General features: G+C 37.3%; 2 pseudogenes; one reads left to right on the forward strand and one right to left on the reverse strand.

The window, feature by feature from the left end:
* Nucleotides 1–577: 577 nt before the first annotated feature.
* On the forward strand, nucleotides 578–4,368 carry LOC122293520 (annotated as a pseudogene).
* An 11,029-nt stretch (nucleotides 4,369–15,397) lies between these two features.
* Nucleotides 15,398–17,622, reverse strand: LOC122293522 (annotated as a pseudogene).
* Nucleotides 17,623–17,906: the final 284 nt, after the last annotated feature.

Consider the following 17,906-nt stretch of genomic DNA (forward strand, 5'->3'; position numbering starts at 1 on the left):
CACTTATCAACAAAGATTCCATTGTGAATAAATTACTAGAAAGTCCCTCAAATAGATGAAGTGTCATGTACTATTTTGTATTTTCAGAGTTAGTAAATTGTACAAATATTCCTTTATTCTCCAGTCTGTCAGCTGGCAGTAGTTTTTGCTATATATAGATAGCAGTCTGTAAACTTTACCATTACGATTAAAATACAAGATACCAGAATTCCCTTTTTGTCAAGCTCTACCTTTTTCTTATTCTAACACAGGGCACAAGGTTCCCCATTATATGGCATCATTAAGATAAGCGAAAAGAAGATAATCGTGCACCGAACATAGAAATGTTGAAAACAATCATAAGAATCATAATGAACAGAATTCAAAGGATCCTACCAACGCAATCAAAAGAATTTTTCAGCCGGCAGCCTTTTTCAGGGAAGTCAGAATCATAGAATGTCCTTTCCTTTGTTGGCGTAACAACGGTGAGTGGCGACGGGGAATGGCGAGTGGCTACAACTGAGGGTTTCTCGCGATTGATGAAGACGAATTTTTTTTTTCAGTGGTATTAGGGTTTGGTCTGGATGGAAATGACAGAATGGGTTTCTCGCCCTTGAAGAAGATGAAATTTAAAAAATTAGGTAGATTGGAAGAAGCTTTCACGGGAATGGACCAAGCTTCAGGGGATGAAATTTTTATGGCTTCAAGGTAGTTCTATAGCGACGGAGGGATGAAGCTTTACCGGGAATAGGTTTGAAGGTTGAGGCGACGGAGGGACCAAACTTCACGGGATTAAATTTTTCTGGCTTGTAGTTTGAGGCGACGGAGATCCAAGCTTACGAGCTTGAAATTTTTCTAGCTTTAAGTTGAACACGACAGAGATCCAAGTTTATGGGAATGGGTTTGAAGGTTGAGGACACGGAGGTCCTTGACCAAGCTCGGGAATGGGAATGGGTTTTTAGGTTGAGGAAGACGCAAGACACGGAGGGACCAAGCTCAGTTTTGGGGGAATGGGTTTGAATATTGACGAAGCTTGGGAGTGCGGTTCTGCTTGGCTACAAGAAATTTTCATCTCAAACATAAAATTTTCATCTCATCATTACAATTTTTTCAAATTTTCATATAAAATATAATAAACAATTTAATTTTTTCTTAACTTTTTCAAATCCCAAAACTTAAAATTCTCATCTAAAAATTTTCAGTGACCAAGCAGAACAGGGTCTATAAAACATGCCACATGGACCTACCACGTCAAGCGGGATGGTCAAGCGGGATGGAGCAGTGGTGGGCGTAGCTTTATCCCTAGTCATACCCTCGGTTCTAACGCCGGTTTGGATGGTCAACACAAATCTGACACAATATTAATATGTACCGTATATTAAACAGTAATAAATAATAAAAATATGACATAAACAGCATATAAACGGTACATAAATAATATAATCGGATATAAAAAATATATAAACAGTGTATAAATAGTAAAAAATTCGACTATTCTTATTAAATAGTAAGACTCATAATTTTTTTAAATCTTAAAAATTAAAAATATTTTATCTCATCTTACTATCTAAACACATATTTTTTTTCAAACTATTTTATCTCATCTTAACTCAAAAATTTTATTACTATTCAAAATATCTCATCTTATTTTAAATTTCTAATAACATGACCCATATTATTACATGGGAATAAAATAGTAGAACTTTTTTTTTTTTGACACCAAGTGTCCGGAGTAGTGTCTCGAATAATCCCGATAGTGCACAAATCCTTAATAAAGACTTTCTCACAAGTGTACCTCTAAAATTCAAGGAAATAACTTCCTGATTTGAAAGTTCTTAGAGATTATTTGTATCCAAGAAAGACTTGAACCTTAAACTTAAGAGGGTCAGAACATAAGTTGATTATGATAATGGATAAAAACATACTTCTAAATCAAAAGGACAAACAACATTAATGAGATTAATGAAACATAGAAGAAAATATTTATGTTACGCGTCAAAATATGTATTAAATTGATCTATAATTTTTGAATTATATATTCAAGTTTTAAGTTGGTGTTGAAAAACTCCACATACCATTAATATGGCATAAGTGACTTAGAAATTAAGTTTAAATTTTTTTTAATTTAACGTGTTAGTATAGAAGGTTGTTCTTCATGCTGACTTCTAAATAAAACTTCTCAATATTTTCAATTCTATCATCAAAAGCACAAAGGGATCATGGATATATCGTTTTATATAACTAAACTTACGTACTAGTATAACTTAACATATATAATAAGTTAAATTGTAAATTAAATTAATATAATACATAAAATTATGTTAATTTATAAATTTCTTTTTATGAAATCTTATTAATATATATTATTTATAAATTTAATTATATAATATATATAATTTAACTAATTATATAATACAACGTACAATGTACCATCTACACAATATAATTTAATTTGTAAGATTGAGATTTTAAAATTTCTCTTATAAATCAAATTATGTTATGTGCATGCAGGTCTTTGGTGTAAAGATCTTCAAATATAATTATTATAATATAATATATGCATATTTTACATATTATTCTAAAAATTTTAATTATAAAAAAATAATAAACTTAAATATTTATATTATATATTATTGGACACGAACCAAACATAGTGCACGTTGCAACACAACCTACCTAGCAAACTCTCTCCATTTCCAACTCCTTGTTGCCTTCTTCATCATCGTCACCACTCGTTCTTGTTCTGAAACTGAGTCAAAATCTGTTATCGGTAGCACAAGCCGCCAGCTCCATGTATTCTTCTTTCCCTTTATGGCCCCTGGCCATATGATACCAATGTTAGACATGGCCAAGCTATTCACAACCCGAGGTGTCAAAGCAACCATAACCACCACCTCGCTCAATGTCCCTATAGTTGCGAAAGCGATTGAAAGAACCAAAACTCGTGGCAATGGCGTCGTCAAGATTGATATCCAAACCATCGAGTTCCCGGCAGTAGAGGCCGGCCGCCCAGAAGGGTGCGAGGCTACTGACTCCAGGACTACCCATGAAAAGATGAGCACTTTCATCAGTTCCTTTAAGATGCTCCGGCAACCACTCGAGCAGCTACTGCAAAATCATCATCATCCTCATTGCATTATTGCTGACATGGCCTTTCCATGGGCAATTGATGCTGCCGCTAAATTTGGTATCCCAGTGCTTGTTTTTAATTCGACCAGTATTTTTTCTACGTCCGCAGGGGTGAGCATGCGACAGTACAAGCCTCAAATGGAAGTTTCATCTGATTCTGAACCATTCGTCATCCCTAACTTTCCTGGAGAGATAAAGTTGACAAGGATGAAACTGCCAACCTTCACTGATAACAAATATGTTAAAGCATTCTTTTCCGACTTCGCGAAAGAAGTTGGAGAATCCGAGGTGAGGAGCTATGGGGTTATTTTGAACAGCTTCTACGAGCTCGAGCCAGCTTATGCAAATCATTACACAAAGGTTTGCGGAAGAAAGGCATGGTATATAGGCCCGGTTTCACTCTGCAACAAGGATGCTGAAGACAAAGGTTAGAGTGGAAAAGAATCCTCCATTGATAAACATGAATGCATGAAGTGGCTTAACACAAAGCATATCAATTCAGTTGTTTATATATGTTTCGGAAGCTTGTCTAACTTCAGTGATCCTCAGCTAATGGAGATTGCAATGGGTCTTGAGGCTTCTGAGCAGCAATTTATCTGGGTTGTGAGGAAAGACAAAAACGAAAAAGAAGATGAAGATTGGTTACCCAAGGAATTTGAGAAGAGAGTGAAAGGTAAGGGACTGATTATAAGAGGTTGGGCACCCCAAGTTTTGATTTTGGATCATGAAGCAGTGGGAGGATTTGTGACACATTGTGGGTGGAACTCGACATTAGAAGGAGTGACTGCTGGGCTGCCTATGGTGACATGGCCATTGTTTGCTGAGCAATTTTTCAACGAGAAGTTAGTGACTGAGGTATTGAAGATTGGGTTTCCTGTTGGTGCTCAGCAATGTGTTGAACTTTGTGGGAATGATAATCCTATAAAGAAGGAAGCAATAGAGATGGCAGTGAGGCACATCATGGAAGGTGAAGAAACAAAGGAAATGAGAAGCAGAGCCAAAGAACTTGGGGAGATGGCAAGGAGAGCCATTGAAGAAGGTGGATCATCTTATTCCCATTTGAATGCTTTAATTGAAGAGTTAAAGGCCCTCCACAGCTAAGTATGTTGGAATGGAGGGATATGGATTTTTCACTGTTCTAATCCCCCGTTATATGGGTCAGATTTGTTGAAATATGTTAATTATCTTCCTAGTATGGATTAGGTACGTTTATTAAATTTTAAGAGCTTGTTTTTTAGATTTTGCTCTGTAACTCTTGTTCATCTTGATATTCTTTCGTTACCAGTGAAGGCTTATTAATGAAATAAAATCAGTTATCTTTCGTTATAATGATGGAATGATGTTGCATTTTTTAGCTTAATTTTCTACTCTATTTAACGAACCAATAATAGAATGCTGAATCCAAACCTACATGCCTCTGTAAATGGATTGGACTTCAATTAAGGCACCTTCCAGCCTCCAAATCATGAATTTGGTTAAAAAAGAAAAAGAAAATAGGTTTCTTTCTTTCTTTGATCTGTTCATCCATAACATCTATCTATCATCAAGAAATTAGTTGTTGCATGATTCAAAAAATAAACAAGAAGTCAACATTATCACCTGGAAACCTCTTGGGGTCCTTAACACTTGTACGATTGCATATCTGAAGGTCACGTAGTACTTGTCCGACCTTATCTTCACGTCCATGTCAGACTTGAGTCGGTGGTAGTCCCACTAGAGCTGTTACCGCGGTTCAAGCTTTCAGAGTACTTCACTGATCAACAAGAATATGACGGGTGGCAAAAGAGTGAAAGCTCTCGACGCTGTTCCCCTCTTGCATCCCCGCTTGTCACTGGATAAATTAAAAAAAAGGATATTTGTAATCGTGATTGTGTAAATAACGTGCAATCGCTTTAAAAAAATTTAAATTAATATAAAACTCACATAAAAAAAAACTAAAATGATATTATCCCGCTTGTCACTGGATAATTAGTCATATCCTACTGTACAGACACCGCAGCAAATTATTCAAGAGGAAAAGTCATCTTTTTTTTTTTTTTTTTTTGAAATAGAGGAAAAGTCATCTTGTAAGTATACTTTACGCATCAATTCACACATCAATATTAATTTATAAGGTATATATTTAACAAAATAATATGAATTAAAAGTAGAAATAATTTTCATAAAATAGAAAATTTTCCTCTTTCCTTAAAAACTTTTTTATAATTTTTTTATATAAAAAAAATAATCGGTGCACGAATTAGTATATAAAATCTACTTGTAACTAGCAAAACTCTATTCAAGATGCCTTCGATAGACCCATTGAAACTGGGAAGAACAATGAATCTATGCAAATACTTGGTAATGCTGTTATGGCTCTTCCTCCCTTCATTTCTCTGCCAATAATGCATATACATTTTCTTCTATTCGAATCATTAACTAGAAATACTACAAAATATAATGAGAAAATTAAATTTATAGACTTACATGATTTTGCATAACAATTATTCTAGGGGTGCTACCCGCATCATGCGGGGCGGGTGCACCCCTTCCCCGCACCCCGCCCCCGCATGATGCGGGGGATCAATTTTTCATCCGCCCCCCGCCCCCGTGAGGCGGGGGCGGGGCCCCCCGCTCCGGTGCCGGGGGGGCGGGGCGAACACCCCATCCGCCCCGCCCCCCGTCCACTTCAAGAATCCCATATTTCAATGGGCTTAAAAAAAATTTTTGTGTCTAAAAATATTATTTTTAGACTCAAATTATTATATAATTAAATCTTAAATTAAAATTTATATATATAATAATAATTTAAAAACTAATAACATAAAAATTATGTTACTAATTTTTAAATTTGTTAAACTTGTTCACAAGAATCACAAGAGAGTGAGACTTGTTCATCACAAGCTTGCATATGCCATGGGCACCCTAGGCCTCATTTATATAGAACTCTAAGGCCATACAAGAGTCTTACTTGAGCAATGTGGGACTTACTGTTAAGTCCCACATTGCTCAAGTAAGACTCTTGTATGGCCTTAGAGTTCTATATAAATGAGGCCTAGGGTGCCCATGGCATATGCAAGCTTGTGATGAACAAGTCTCACTCTCTTGTGATTCTTGTGAACAAGTTTAACAAATTGTAATATATTATATATATACAATTTGTAAAATAAAAATATATATTTATAAATATAAAATATATATTTATAAATATAAATATAAAATGCGGGGCGGGGGAAAAGCGGGGCGGGGTTGAGCCCTGCTCGCCCCCCGCCCCCGCTTAGTGTTTTTCATGCGGGGCGGGGTCCCCGGCCCTGGCATGTGCGGACGGGGGCGGGGTAGCCGCCCCCGCTACCCACCCCTAAATTATTATTCTACATACAGTCTCAATTTGGAGACTGCTCCTACAAGTCCATCCAATTATATTTAAAAAAATTAAAATTATAATAATATCTTTTTTAAAATGATTGTTTTCCTTTTATCCTCATCTATCAATGGCATAAGCAGTGCCTCACTCATGACGTAAATAAAATTTATCTTTATATAATACGTTAGATCTAATTTATAATAAAAATAATTTTACAATCAACTTACCACATTAAATTAAATCATTTTATAAATTTATTTGGCTATATTTATTTGTGTTAAAATGTATTTCTATGTCAAATATTTTAAATCCTTCTATGTATATACAATGCATTCTAGCTTACCCTTTTTACATTGGTAAAAATTTTGTTCCTTTAACTCTTCTCAGACTACTTTCTTTTTACCCATATTATTTGAATTCTATGTAGTATGAAATAATCTCTTTTTAGTAAAGCTTTTGATACTTTGGCGGTTCTTCTTGTTGTTGTTGTTTTTTTTTTTTTTTTTTTTATATGGGTATTTTAAGGTATGTGACTATCAACCAGTCATGATAAGCATCTATTTTACTAAGAACCATCAGAGGAGTCTGGTGGTTCTTTGGCTTAACTGTTGGAACAACAAGGGGATGTAAAACCAAAAAATAGTGATAGAAAGTTTGTTTCAAGACGTGTTACAAATATCGTTTTTCTTAAGACAATATTTGCCCCCACCAATTATAATATACATACAGGTTATAAGCGAATTTATCTTCAAGATACAATGAAATTCAGAACAAGTCTTTTTATTTAACTGTGTTATACACACATGAAATTAGACCATAAATACTCTCAGATTTTACTATTCAACCAAGATATTAGAAATCTGTTATCTGCAAAATGAATAGATCCTAATGACAAATTTTAAAGAAATGAAGACTTTTGAAAGAGAGAGAATTTCAAAATTTTGAGATTCTGTAATTTTATTTTCTATATTAAATTCCCTAATGGTTGAAAAATTTACATGGGGAGTATGTTCCATCAGGATTTTAATATTATTCGTGGAGAGGAGGAGCATCGTGGTGGTAGACCGAGATTGCGAGTTGCCATTGATGAATTTAATGATTTCATTAATAACTGTGGTCTCGTTGATATGAAAGCTGTGGGGAGTAAATTCTCATGGTGTAATGGTCAGAGGGGACTAGCTCGGAGTTGGTCAAAAATAGATAGATGTTTAATGAATGTTGTGGCTGCAGGTGCTTTTCCGGACGCTTTATGTAAGTATATGGCACGGACTACTTCTGATCATGCCCCGTTGTCCTTTGTGTTTAAGAATTTGGGGCATCGCTATGGTCCTTCCTCCTTTAAATTTCAGCAAATGTGGGTTTCTCATAGTAACTTTTGGGAGGTGGTTAATGATACTTGGAGTCATTCGATTGAGACTATGGGTCTTCGTGGCCTTGCTACCAAGTTAAAGAGAGTGAAAATAGTTTTAAAGGACTGGAATCGTCGTGTTTTTGGTCATACGGAGACAAAGATCCAAGAATTGGAGAGTAAAATTGAGCAGTTAGAAAGCCAACTACAGGAGGGTTTTTCAGAAGACACAGAGCAATGTTTATTGGAGGCCAAGGAAGATCTTGCAGTTTGGATGAGAAGAGAAGAAACAAGGCTTTCACAGCAGGCGAAGCTTAGGTGGATGGAGAAAGGTGAGGCCTCGGCTCAGTTTTTTAAAACTTTTGTTTCTCTTAATAAGCCTTTTGTGCAGGATATGAGGTGTTCAGATGGAACATGTTTAAATTCCCCGGAAGAGATTCATTCAGGTGCTGTGGATTATTTCAGTTCTTTTCTTCAGGCACGTGCTTCGCGAGTTTTGCCTGACTTGTCACACTTGGTGCAAAATTCTATTTTTGAGGAGGAAAATACTAATCTCCTCCAGCTCCCTTCAATCCAAGAGGTTAAAGAGGCTATGTTTTCTATTCCTGTGGATAGTAGTCCGGGTCCAGATGGGTTTGGATCAGGTTTCTATAGGGCATGTTGGGATATTGTTGAAGCTGACGTGGTGGCAGCGGTTCGGGAATTGTTCCTTGGCACTCCAATGCCGAGGTTTTACTCTGCATCCTACATTGTTCTCATTCCAAAAATGCAGCGGCCTACTGGTTTTGATAAGTTCCGCCCTATCAGCTTATGCTCCGTTGTGTATAAAGCCTTTTCCAAGATCTTGGTTAGAAGATTATCTCCTATTCTTAACAGAATCATCTCTTCAGAACAAGGTGCTTTTCTTCCTGGGCGAAGCATATTTGAGAATATTTCTTTGGCACAAGAAATGATACACATGATTAATAAAAAGGTTAGGGGTGGTAATATTGTTATTAAAGTGGATATGGCTAAGGCCTATGATAGCATCGATTGGGATTTTTTAGTCCATGTTATGGCTTCATTTGGTTTCTCTGGGAGGTTTTGCAATTTGATCAGAAATTGTATTTCAACTCCTTGGTTCTCGGTGGTTATGAATGGGTCGTCTAAAGGTTTTTTCTCCAGTGGGCGAGGTTTGCGCCAAGGTGACCCACTTTCACCATATTTGTTCATTATCGTGGAGGAGGTGCTCTCCAGGCTTTTGAAGCATAAGTTTTTGAGCGGTCATATTGTTCCGTTCTCTCATCCCCGAGGTACGCCTCTTGTTTCTCATTTATTATATGCTGATAATGTTATGTTGTTTGTTAATGGTGGAAGATCTTCTTTGAAAGAAGTTAGAGATACTTTCGATTTATATGAAGCCTGGTCTGGACAAGTGGTGAGTAGAGAGAAGTCCTCAATCTTTTTTTCTAAGCATGCTTCTAATGCTTGGAAACGGAGATCTTTACTTTTGACATCGTTCTCAGAAGGTTTTTTCCCGGCCAAGTATTTGGGAGTCCCGCTCATGGTAGGTCGTCTGAAAATATCATATTTTGATGATTTATTATGTTGCATTCGACGGAAACTGGAAGGTTGGCAGAATAGGCTTCTATCTTCTGGTACCCGTCTTCTCTTATTGAGACATGTCCTGGCCAGTATCCCTATTCATTTGCTCTCTGTTTTGCATGCTCCTAAGGCTGTCATGGCAACCTTAAAGCGACTTATGAGTAATTTTTTTTGGGGTTCCTGGAATGGTAAGCAGAAGCGTCATTGGGTAAGTTGGAATAATATATGTTCTCCTATTCGAGAAGGAGGTTTGGGTCTTCGAAAATTAGAAGAGGTCCAAGAATCTTTATTTATGAAGCTGGCTTGGAATTTATTGACAGGTGATTCTTTGTGGGCAAATTTTTTCAAGCAAAAGTATGTGAAAAATCAGCATGTGACTTTGGTAGATCAACGGAAAGGAACAGTTTTTTGGAAGCATATTGTGGGTATGTTTCCAAAGGTTTTAGGCAATTCTTGGTGGAGGGTGCGGGATGGTAATGTGTCTTTTTGGAGAGATCCTTGGCTTAAGTCGGGAGCTCTTGTCAACTCTTGTGATATATCTAATTATCCTTTTTTGAAAGTCCGGGAATGTAGGCTTCATAATGGTTGGGATATGGATTTGTTACATAGTTTGGTGGGGGACACTAAAATGGAAGAAATTCTTAATTGTCTCGGTGCACAAAAAGAGGGTGGAGATTTATTGATTTGGAAGCCAAATCTGAATGGGGTTTTTTCCTCAAAATCGGCCTGGGAGTGTGTTCGTGTTCGTGCACCAAAATCTGAATGGGCTACCTGGATTTGGCATTCAGCTCTTCCAAAAAAATATTCGATTACCATCTGGAAGGCTATGCATTATAGTCTTACTGTTGATAGTCGTATTAGCTCTTTGGGTATTCCTTTAGCCTCAAGATGTGAATGTTGTATGCAGGGGTGTGTGGAAGATCAAGAGCATGTTCTGGTTTATGGGAGGATTGCTGCTGACACTTGGAGGTGGGTATCTACATAGTTAGGGATGCCTTATGATCCGCAGAGATCTTGGAGAGCAACTATGGAGTTGTGGTTTAGGCGTGCTACTCATTCGACTCAAAAAGGTACTTTGCTTGCTCTTGTTCCTATTATTGTGACTTGGTCCCTTTGGGTGTGGAGGTGTAAGGCACGTATGGAAGGGAAACACGTTGCTGTGAGTTCTCTCTGGGGTTCTATAAAGGCAGCCATTGCATGGGTGGGTGTCAGGCTACGTGCTAGTAAAAAGATAACTGATGGAGATGAAAAAGTGTTCAATTTTTTTTCTATTCCAGTTAAACATGAGAAGAGGCATAACTTTAGGTTGGTGAAATGGATGAAACCAAGTCCGGGGTGGTTTAAATTAAATGTGGATGGCAGTTCTTTGGGAAATCCAGGTCGTATGGGTGCCGGGGGCATTATTAGAGATGAGAAGGGGCACCTTATTTGGGCTTTTGCGAAGGAATTGGGATATGGCTCTAATAATGAGGCTGAGCTCATGGCGCTTTATTATGGTCTTCAATATTGTCAGGTCTTACATATTGGAAGAGTGGAGATTGAATTAGACTCGCTGTTGGTGGTTCACTGGTTGCAAAAAGGGCGTTGTGGTATATGGTATCTTGAAGATTATTGGGAAAAGATACAAGTTATGGTCGCAACCTTGGAGGTCAAGATCCAACACATATACAGAGAAGGCAATGTAGGAGCAGATTTCTTGGCTCGCTTGGCGTCTGATCAGAAGAATGGTACATGGAGTTCATACAATGACGTGCCCCATTTGCTTAAAGGTATTTTGAAAGTGGATAAAATTGGTCTCCAGGCTATTCGATTATAGGTTTGGTTTTTTTGGTGGTCTGTTTTTTTTGTTTTGCAGGTTGGTTTCGTTGTTTTTGTGTTGGTTTTTTCTTGTTAGTTGTTTTTTTTTTTTTGGTTAGGTCTTTTTAGCACTTGGTTTGGGCTTGTTTTTTTTAGAGGTTTATTGTATGCCCTCAAGTGTTGTTTTTGTTACCATGGTATTCCTCCGCCACAAGTGAGGGTTTATTAATAAACTTGGGACAGGTCTGCTATGTGGGTGGCTACTGGCTCTTTAAAAAAAAAAAAAAAAAAAAAAAAAAAAAAAAAAACTGAAAATATTCCAAATACTTAAAACATACTTCATACACAAAGATATATTGAATAACTAAGATCACAGCACTATTCCAAAATAGTTATGATCCAAAAGTACTGGAGATGCAACTCCATCGTACAAGTAGTAATTTAACTACTATATTAACATTAACGACGCACCGTCGTTCAGTCGACTGTGTCTAGTTGGTCAGCTCCTGATCCTCCTTCAGGTCCTGTAACAAGATCTACCATTCGGGAGGAATGGTAGTTGGGACTACCACAGTGAGATTTGATTACAAATCTCAGCAAGTTAACAAAAAACTTCCACACAGACTAATGATGCATGGATGACAGTAAAAGCATAAATGCATAATCAAATTCATAAGTAATTAAAGCATAACTTAGCGTACAACATAGCATAATTGACATATCTTAAATTGAATCATGAACTGAACTTGACTTGACATGAACTTGATCTGAAACTTGACTTAGCATGAACTTGCTCTGAAACTTGAATTAACATGAAAAATACATACTCCACAGTTGTTGTGGCCCCATGTATTCTACGTGTAAATACATACTCCACAGTTGTTGTGGCCCTATTTATTCTACACAAACTTGACTTAACATTAAAAATACATACTCCACAGTTGTTGTGGCCCCATGTATTCTATGTGTAAATACATACTCCACAGTTGTTGTGGCCCCATGTATTCTATGTGTAAATACATACTCCACAGTTGTTGTGGCCCCATGTATTCTATGTGTAAATACATACTCCACAGTTGTTGTGGCCCCATGCATTCTACACATCACAATGCAGTTAAATACATACTCCACAGTTGTTGTGGCCCCATGTATTCTACATAAACTTGACTTAACATGAAAAATACATACTCCACAGTTGTTATGGCCCCATGTATTCTATGTGTAAATACATACTCCACAGTTGTTGTGGCCCCATGTATTCTACACATCATTATGCAGTTAAATACATACTCCACAGTTGTTGTGGCCCCATGTATTCTACATAAACTTGACTTAACATGAAAAATACATACTCCACAGTTGATGTGGCCCCATGTATTCTATGTGCAAATACATACTCCACAGTTGTTGTGGCCCCATATATTCTACACATCATTATGCAGTTAAATACATACTCCACAGTTGTTGTGGCCCCATGTATTCTACATAAACTGAATATACTCATGATGAAACGTGACTGGAATATGAAAGGACTGAAGCCCTGACGTAACATAACGTGACTTGAACATAATTTGAAATACATAACCAACTTGAGATAGTAACATTTCGTAACATGGCATAACATATAACATACAACATATTTAACATGACATATTTGTAATGTATAGTAATACATGACAGAATATATTATGTAACAGATAAAAATTGATGACAGAATAAATTCTGTATAATAGACAATTACATGAGAACTTGGCATGGCATGACATATATGATAACATACATACATACACTGTAGTTCTTTTACTTAGCACACATACACAGTAGACTGCTAGTAAGTTAAAAGCTAACTTACCTCGATCTCCGCGTTTCTTATAAAACTTCAAACGCGATCACGAGGAACTGAAATTAGTGATTCTAAAAGTTAGCACTAAATCACTAATAAATTGAAATATGGAAAATACTAACTTAAAGAGTAAAATTTCTATTTTACTCTCTGCATGTAGGAAAATGACCGTTTTACCCATAACTTAAGGATTTTGCATACTAACTCCAAAAGTCACCAAAATTTACATGCCTCATGTAAATTTTATCCTCAATTCAAATATCAATTTAGAAAAATTTAAAACTAATCACAACTATTAAAACTCCATAGGGCCGAAATTCTCATATGTTATTTCCATTGATTTTTGTTTCCAACTTGTTTTGATCAACCTTTTGATCTATGACTTATAAATATGTGATCTTCAAACCAAACCATCACATGGTTTAAAAAGATGTCCTAAAACATATATAAGCTTCTAATTCAAGATCACATGGTTAAAAATTTAATCAAAACATAAATTTAGCCAAGAACATCCACACTTTGGCTTATCTGAATATCTCTTTGCATAAAATTTCATATCTTTGAAACTAACATCAAATATCTTCAAAATAATAATATAACATGTATATAAGATTCTTAGGATCCTCCAATAAAATTATCAAAGTCATTGGAATAGGTTTAGACCATCAAAGAGTTAAACTTTCTCAAAACAGAAACTGTTTTTCCTCTTCCAGTTTCTAAGTTTCTAAATCTAAGAAAATCTTTCATCAAAACCTTTAATCATGCAAAAATCCTCAACCAATAGTCATATATACATGTTAACAATACTCCATAAAAATTTCGGACCAATATCTATCTATTAACTTGGTCAAAACTCCAAACTATAACATATTTTCCAGTTTATCTCCCAGAATGACCTTTCTATAGTTTACACAATATTTGACTGACCAAATGATCTTCAAATGGTAAAAATAAGATATCCAATCGTTCACAAATACCATAAATCATTTCTCGCTTACAAGCCCAGTTTCCATTTTACAAACACATGTACATGCATGCAACTACACGAAAACCCGATTTTCCCTTTTTAAACATGAGCATGCGTGCAATATACAATGCAAACATTAAGGTACAAATATCTCAAACAAATATCAACATCAACCAAACAACTCCGTCCTAAATCCATCCGACCCCCGAACTCCTCGGACTCAGTCCGGAATCAACCAACCAGCCAGATAATAATTATTGTAAGAGCAAAATATATTTAAATCTAAAAGTAGAATTTGGAAAATACTTACAGCGCTATATGGTATTTTTCGAAAGCTCGCGGCGTTGCAAACGGCGGAAGGAAAGCAACGTAACAGTGAAATTTCACTGTGGCCGTGGGTTGTAAAATACTCACTTTTGAACGGGGACAAACCAAAGCTCGGGATTGATAGGGAATGGTCTAAGGATGTTTATGAAGCTAGTGGAAGTGGTGGTTGGCCGTGAGTGGCGGCGAAAACGGCGGTTGAAGGCCAAAATACCCAAATCGGAAAGCTAGCTCGCGGGGACTGTTCCGGTGACTATTAGAGGCCGAAAATGGGTGGGTTAGGACGGTAAGGATTCGGTGATGAAGTGGTGAAGAGGTGGTGGCCGGAGGTGGAGCGACGGCGGCAGATCGGGGCAAAAACCACTCGGCTTGAAGGTGGATTTCCGGCTAAACGGCGGCTCCGATGGTGGTGGAATTTTGTGGGGTGGTTCACCGGAGGGAGGGGAAGAAAACTGGGTGGGTGGTGTAGGCCACGCCGCCGGCGAGCGGCGGTTCTGGGCTGCGAAAGCAACCGGCGACAGGGGCAAAAATAGAGCAGGTGCAGCAACTTCCGGCAGCTCTCGAAAGCTAACGGCTGGTCCGATGGCTCTGAAAATTGGTGGGGATGATCTCTGGTGGAAGGGGAAGAGAATGGTGGTGGCGGTGCACTAAACGGTGGCCGGACGGCAGAGAAATGGGCGGTCAAAGGGGCGGCAACAGGAAGGAGAAAAGAGAGAAGTGCTGCGCGGGGAGAGAGAAACCGGGAAGGAAAAGAGGAAGAAAAAGGAAGAAAAGAAGAAAAGAAGAAAAAGAAAAAGGAAAAGGGAAAAAGAAAAAAAGAGAAAAGAAAAGAAATGAGGTCCAATCCTCACTCCGGAAACCAAAAACAGATCCGCCGAAAACGATATTAAAAACCGTAAAACGACTAAAATAAATTAAACACCACCTCAAATAAATTAAAAACCAATTAAAATACATTAATTTAAAATAAATAAACCAATATATTAATTAAATTAAAAACACTCTTTCAGTGAAAATACACGTAAAAACGGGTCATCACATCCTCCCCCCTTAAAACAAATTTCGTCTTTGAAATTTGCGAGATCAAACATCAGCGCCAAGCAGGATACCATAAACACTAACTATGTAGTTAGATTAAAATCTATATGATTAATGGATTCGTGAAAGCTTATAGAGTCTTCACGAGGTTCCTAAAGTCAATAAAAATTCCACAATTGAATTTCTAGCGGGCTGTTACAGATATGCTGTCCCGTGATGCTAACTTTCGAAGCAATATTGGATGTATCTGGGTATAAACCATTGAATGGTACTTTTGCAGGACCCCATCTGTTCTTGAGCTTGGGATCTCCATTCCGGCTCATGATTTTTCCCTCTGTCTCTTTAAGTGTGCCATTAAACTTCTCAAATTTATGTCGAACCTCTTCATCATCTGTCCACTCAGATGGCCTTTGGCCCAAGTACACTTCGTCTGATGTGTGCCATGAGAGGACCTCCACTAATGCTACACCAATGGACATTTCAAATGGGTCAGGCAACATCTTAAGATAGTATTTGTCTGGATCCTTGAGGAATTCAGCATATTCAAATGTTCCTTCCTTTGGAATGAACTTTTGACGTAGTGTGGGACGATTGGGAGGGTAACCGGCATATGTGTATTGCCCAAAGTTCACCGAAGCATGGATTGCAGATGCTATCCATATGAGAATTGTTAAAGTCTCTATTAGGGTTGAGCATGTTGTCATTTGATACCACCATTCCTTCTGGCACTTATCTCCATGACCTACATATTGTATTTCCCACCACCATGCTTGGAGTTCTGAATCAGTCTCGACAGAATTATCGTTTTCGTAGAAGATTGAGAAAAACTCTGTGACCCATGTCTGATGGCAGTCCATATCTCAAGTCCATCTGCTCCATAGGGATAGTCCTCAAAGAGTAGCTGAACTCCAGTGGGATTGTTTGGATCTTCATCTTCCAGGGCCATACCTCTGGAGGAATTTTTCCATGAAGATCTAATTATCAGAATATGGAGGTATAGATGCTCTCTAAATCCTGTAAAAAAAAAGGCATTACCTAGGTTGCATCTGTGGTAGCTGTGACATGAGAAAATTTCCACACTGATCTCATATCCATAGATCCAGCTAGAAGATCTCATAGATTACTAGGAGAGGAAATTGGGAATTTTAATGGCAAAAGAACAAGGTACTGGCAAAAAAGAATGTGATTTCCACTTGTTCTAGATTATCTAGCCAATTTACCTTACTCGCATCGAAAATCAATGATAATTTTGTGGAGTACCTTTTAACTAGATCAGCAGGAAGGCCCTGCTCATCAAATCTCCACCCCTTTCAAAGCTTAGAAGACAACTCCATGGAGACTTCACCAGAAAACAATATTTTCTCAAGGATTCCTCCTGAGTTGATGCGGATTCTCCGAGCCAATGCATTTATGTGCATGGTGTCTTTGAAATGAGGATTCAGTAAATGATGGATCAGATGCATCTCACTCAACTGCCTTCTAGTGGCAATGATGAATGGTTCGACTACTACATGGGTTTGCAGCCTAAAAAAACAATGTATATTTTCATATAATATATATATATATTTTATGGGAACCTGGTGTCCGGAACAAAGTCCTGACCATTCCAAGATATATTGTCACAAGTATGTACAACTATTAGCTAAGAATACCTCTGCCCATTATTAGGTAGACAAGCATATATGTAGGAACAGTTAAACTTGGGTGCACAGAATTGCTCAACTCAGCAATGGCTGATTAGGTGATGATAGACAGAGTCGTTAGTTGCAACATGAGCTTTAGCAAGCTGCCACAATGCTACTCCAGTCCTTTGACTTGATGGAACAAACACCCTATTGATCTCGTTGCCATCATTCGAGCCAGTCAAGCTAAGTTCTATTGCTATTGATGGTTATCAAAAATTTAGGAGCATATTAATATATTAATATAGAACATATAAAATATGGTGAGCAAATGTAAAAGTTAGAAAGTTAAATGTATGGGGATAAGAGGATCATCCCAGGCTTTACCCATGAGAAAAATTGGACCAATCGGATGCGCGACATCCAATGAACAAGAACCAAAATTGTTACTGAAAGAGCAAAATAAATCATAGAAACGAACTAGGGATATCAAAAATATAGATTAATATTCGGTCTGCATTTTGCGAACAAGAAATTAACAGAACCGGGGACATAAACGTAACAGATGGGAGAGGTCAATCAACATTACACACCATGCAAGGGAAAAAAATTAGGGGTGGTAATTTGTGACACGACCCATTAACCCATTACGAACACGACACGTTTGAGTTTAGTCTTATCGAGATCGGGTCCAAACGGATTGACCCGTTAAGACACGATTGCTTAACGGGTCACTAACGGGTTTTGACCCTTTAAGCTTAAATTGAAATTCTTTTTTTTTTTTTTTTTTTTCATTTTCAAGCTTAAATTGAAATTCAATTTCACACGAAATGAAATTAGGGGGATTGGCGGGATTTTAAAATTTTTAAAGGATATCAATTAAATTTACTAATTTAGCCTTTAGACATTCAGTCCCTTCTTCAAGTTCCAGT

The sequence above is a fragment of the Carya illinoinensis genome, chromosome 14, assembly GCF_018687715.1.
Source record: "Carya illinoinensis cultivar Pawnee chromosome 14, C.illinoinensisPawnee_v1, whole genome shotgun sequence".
NCBI classification, from domain to species: Eukaryota; Viridiplantae; Streptophyta; class Magnoliopsida; order Fagales; family Juglandaceae; genus Carya; species Carya illinoinensis.